This window comes from Penaeus vannamei, chromosome 26 (assembly GCF_042767895.1).
Source record: "Penaeus vannamei isolate JL-2024 chromosome 26, ASM4276789v1, whole genome shotgun sequence".
Classification (NCBI taxonomy): Eukaryota; Metazoa; Arthropoda; class Malacostraca; order Decapoda; family Penaeidae; genus Penaeus; species Penaeus vannamei.
Genome location: NC_091574.1, coordinates 18411941 through 18416940, shown reverse-complemented (window position 1 = coordinate 18416940; position 5000 = coordinate 18411941). Strand labels below are relative to the sequence as shown.

The 5000-nt window shown below is 49.8% G+C and overlaps 1 long non-coding RNA gene across 1 annotated transcript in view; it reads left to right on the top strand.

Annotated features, from left to right (window-relative positions):
* The window catches only part of LOC138866564 (uncharacterized), a 58840-nt gene that overhangs the window by 24478 nt on the left and 29362 nt on the right, over window positions 1-5000 (top strand). The window lies entirely within an intron of this gene.

The following is a 5000-nucleotide window of genomic DNA, read 5'->3' as shown; positions in this document are numbered from 1 at the left end:
GGTGGTGATGGAGTATTTGAGAACGGAAAGTTGAAGCTGATGATGTAGGAGGTGAGGGAGTGATTGAGGGCAGGGTTGTCAGAGGATGATGGTGATGGAGTATTTGGAGAACCAGCAGAAAGTGTGGTGATGATGTAGGATGTGAGGGAGTGATTGAGGGGCGGGTAGTGGTATTGATGGTGGTGAGGGAGTGATACATGAGGATGGAAAGATGGTGATGATAATGTAGGATGTGAGGGGTAATTGAGGGCAGGATGGTGATGATGGTGGTGATGGAGTATTTGAGAACGGAAAGTGGTGATGATGTAGAGGAGGTGAAAATTGATTGAGGGCAGGATCATTGATGATGGTGGTGATGGAGTATTTGAAAAGACGGAAAGTGGTGATGATGTAGGAGGTGAAGGGAGTGATTGAGGGCGGGATGGTGATGATGGTGGTGATGGGAGTATTTGAGAACGGAAGAAGTGGTGATGATGTAGAGGAGGTGAGGGGGGAATTGATTGAGGGCGGGATGGTGATGATGGTGGTGATGGAGTATTTGAGAACGGGAAAGTGGTGATGATGTAGAGAAGACGGGGGAGTGATTGAGGGCAGGCGGGATGATGATGGTGGTGATGGAGTGTTGAAGGCGGAAAGTGGTGATGATGTAGGATGTGAGGGAGTAATTGAGGGCGGGATGGTGATGATGGTGGTGATGGAGTATTTGAGAACGGAAAGTGGTGATGATGTAGGAGGTGAGGGAGTGATTGAGGGCGGGATGGTGATGATGGTGGTGATGGAGTATTTGAGAACGGAAAGTGGTGATGATGTAGGAGGTGAGGGAGTGATTGAGGGCGTGATGGTGATGATGGTGGTGATGGAGTATTTGAGAACGGAGAAGTGGTGATGATGTAGAGGTGAGGGAGACGAGGAAGGATGAAGGATGATAAGAGGATGGAGGTATTTGAGAATCAAGTGGCATATGATGTAGTGAGGATGTGAGGGAGTGATTGAGGGCGGGAGTGGTGATGATGCGTTGGTGATGGAAGTATTTGAGAACGGAAAGTGGTGATGATGCTAGGAGGGTGAGGGAGTGATTGAAGGGCAGGGATGGTAGATGATGAGGTGGTGATGGAGTATTTGAGGAACGGAAAGTGGTGATGATGTAGGTGTGAGGGAGTGATTGAGGGCGGGATGGTGATGATGGTGGTGATGGTTATTTGAGAACGGAAAGTGGTGATGATGTAGGGAGGTGAGTGGAGTGATTGAGGGGCAGGGTGGTGATGAAATGGTGGTGAATGGAGTATTTGGAGAATGGAAAGTGGTGATGATGTGGAGGATGTGAGGGAGTAGATTGAGGGCGGGAGTGGTGATGATGGTGGTGATGGAAGTATTTGAGAACGGAAAGTGGTGATGATGTAGGAGGGTGAGGAGTGATTGAGGGCAGGATGGTGATGATGGTGGTGATGGAGTATTTGAGGATTGGAAAGTGGTGATGATGTTAGGAGGTGAGGGAGCTGATTGAGGGCGGGGATGGTGATGATGGTGAAGTGGGAGGTGGAGTATTTGAGGATGCAGAAAGTGGTGATGATGTACAGGATGTGAGGGAGGATTGAGTGGCGGGGTGGTGATGATGGTGGTGATGGAGTATTTGAGGATTGGAAAGGGTGATGATGTGGTGGATGTAGTGGGAGCAATTGAGGGCGGGGCGTAATACTATGGTGATGGAGTATCGGGAGAACTGGAAAGTGGTGATGATGTAGGAGGTGAGGGAGTGATTGAGGGCGGATGATGATGATGATGGTGGCAAGAGGAGTATTTGAGGGATGGAAAGTTAGGTGATGATGTAGAGAGGGAGTGATTGAGGGTTAGGTGGTGACAGATGGTGTTGAGGGGAGTATTTGAGGATGCAAGTTATGGTGATGATGCTTAGGAGATGAGGGAGAATGAGGGCGGGGTGGTGATGACGATGGTGCAGGATGGAGTATTTGAGAACGGAAAGTGGTGATGATGTAGGGAGGTGAGGGAGCGAGTTGAGGCGGATGCAGGATGATGGTGGGGAGGGAGGCTTCTGGAGAGAAAGTGGTGATGATGGTGGTGAGGGAGAATACTGAGGGATGAAAGTGGTGATGATGATAAAAGAGGAGTGTGATGAAAGGGTGTGATATATATGGTGCATGGAGTATTTGAGAACAGAGAAGTGGTGATGATGATAGGAGGTGAGGGAGTGATTGAGGGAGCAGGGTGGTGATGATGGTGGTGAGGGAGTAATTTGAGGATGGAAAGTGGTGATGATGTTAGGTGAGTGAGGGGAGTGATTGAGGAGACGGGATGGTGATGATGGTGGTGAGGGAGTATTTGAGGATGGAAAGTGGTGATGATGTAGGATGTGAGGGAGTAATTGAGGGCGGGGTGGTGATGATGGTGGTGATGGAGTATTTGAGAACGGAAAGTGGTGATGATGTAGGAGGTGAGGGAGTGATTGAGGGCGGGATGGTGATGATGGTGGTGATGGAGTATTTGAGGATGGAAAGTGGTGATGATGTAGGATGTGAGGGAGTGATTGAGGGCGGGGTGGTGATGATGGTGGTGAGGGAGTATTTGAGGATGGAAAGTGGTGATGATGTAGGATGTGAGGGAGTAATTGAGGGCGGGATGGTGATGATGGTGGTGATGGAGTATTTGAGAATGGAAAGTGGTGATGATGTAGGAGGTGAGGGAGTGATTGAGGGGCAGGGTGGTGATGATGTGGTGAGGTGATGGAGTATTTGAGGATGGAAAGTGGTGATGATGTAGGAGGTGAGGGAGTGATTGAGGGCGGGGTGGTGATGATGGTGGTGATGGAGTATTTGAGGATGGAAAGTGGTGATGATGTAGGAGGTGAGGGAGTGATTGAGGGCGGGGTGGTGATGATGGTGGTGATGGAGTATTTGAGAATGGAAAGTGGTGATGATGTAGGTGGTGAGGGAGTGATTGAGGGCGGGGTGGTGATGATGGTGGTGAGGGAGTATTTGAGAACGGAAAGTGATGATGTAGGTGGTGGTGGAATAATTGAAGTTTGGGAAAGTAGTGGTGATGATGGTGATCGAGTAATTGAGGGCGGGAAGTGGTGATGATGGTGGTGATCAGTGTAGGTGCTTATGGAATGATTAAAGGCAGGGAAAATGACAGTGGAAATTATAACTTTAGTAAGTTTGTATGTAGTGTTAATGATTCCGAAAGTGGGCAGATGAAGATGATACTGGAGATGCAAAGTATCGAGAAAGAAGGGAGAAGGAGAGAGAGAGAGAGAGAGAGAGAGAGAGAGAGAGAGAGAGATTATATTAGAGAGAGAGAGAGAGGAAAGAAAGAGAGAGAGAGAGAGAGAGAGAGGAAAGAAAGAGAGAGTGGAGGCGTGGCGGCGTTGGCACAGACAGCGAGTCTCCACCAGAACGAGAGAGAGGAGAGGGAGGGAGGAGAGGAGGGAGGAAGGAAGGAGGGTTAGGTGGGTGGGTGTAGAGGGGAGCTGGCTGGGCTGAGGGGCTGGGGGAAGGGGTTAGGGGGAGGGGGAAGGGGCTGAAATTGCGGAAACGTTTTATCTGGCAGCGATGGGGAAACGTTTATGGCGTAACGTGGCGGCCCTGGCGCTCTCGTTTCTCTTCTCTCCCCTTATCTCTTCTCTTTTCTCTTTGCTCGTTTATCGTCCTCTTCTCTTCTGTTCTTTCCACTTTTTTTCTCTTTTCTTCACCTTTTTTCTCTCTTCTCTCCCCTCGTTTCCTCTCATTCACATCGTCACCTCTTCCTCCCAAACTCCTTCGCCCTTCCTCTCTCTCTCTCTCTCTCTCTCTCTCTCTCTCTCTCTCTCTCTCTCTCTCTCTCTCTCTCTCTCTCTCTCTCTCTCTCTCTCTCTCTCTCTCTCTCTCTCCCCCTTCCTCTCTCTCTCCCTTCCTCTCTCTCTCTCCTTCCCTCTCTCTCTCTCCCTTCCCTCCTCTCTCTCTCCTCTCTCTCTCTCTCCCTCTCCTTCCCTCTCTCTCTCTTTCCCTCTCTCTCTCCTTCCCTCTCTCTCTCCTTCCCTCTCTCTCTCCTTCCCTCTCTCTCTCCTTCCTTCCCTCTCTCTCTCCTTCCTTCCCTCCCTCCCTCCCTCCCTCCCTCCCTCCCTCCTTCCCTCCCTCCCTCCCTCTCTTCCCCTCTCCATCTCTTTCTCTACCCCGTCTCTGTTTTATCTCTCCCCCTCTTAACAGGCGACAGGACAACGGACCAACGAGTAGATAAACTGTACATATACCTATTGCTGGGTACACCAAGATGGCAACACCTCGTTGAGTGGGTGTGGCTGACGGGGGTGTGTGGCCTGGCGAGGATAGGGGAGGGGGGGTCTTCGGCTCGATTTTGAAGAGGGTAGTGGAGGCGGAGTAGTGAGAAAAGGGGGAAGTGGTGGAGAGGGGAAGGATAGGGAGATGGAGAAGAGGGAAAGGCAAAGGCAGAGGAAGGGAGAAGGGGAGAGGGGAAGGATTGGGGGGCAATGGAGAGGGGGGAGAAAGTTGATAGGAATACGAACACAATGGAAATGAAACGAGAAGCTGAACGTGAGGAAGAGGAGGAAGAAGAAGAAATAATAGTAAAAGTAAAGAAAATTATAATGATAATAGTTGTGATAATGATAATGATACTGGGGAGAAAAGATAGAATAATTATCATAACAACAAATATGCTTGTAGTATATATTCATGGGCGTTGCTATAACAAGGAGAAAAGAAAGAGAAAAGCAATGAAAAAATCTAGGAGGACTAAGAGAAATTATCTTGAAGCCGGAATTCTTTTTTTCGAAGTGAGAGCAAATAGAATGAGGAGAAGGAGGAAGGAGGAGAGGGGGGCGAGGAGAAAGATTGGAAGGATGTGGAGGAGGAGGAGGGGGGGAGAGGGGGTTGGAGGAGGGAGGAGGGGGAAAGAGGGGGAGGAGGAGGAGGGAGAGGGAGGAGGTGGGGGTTGGAGAGAGGAGGGAAGGAAAGGTAAATAAAACGAAGAATGGACCGAGGTCGAAG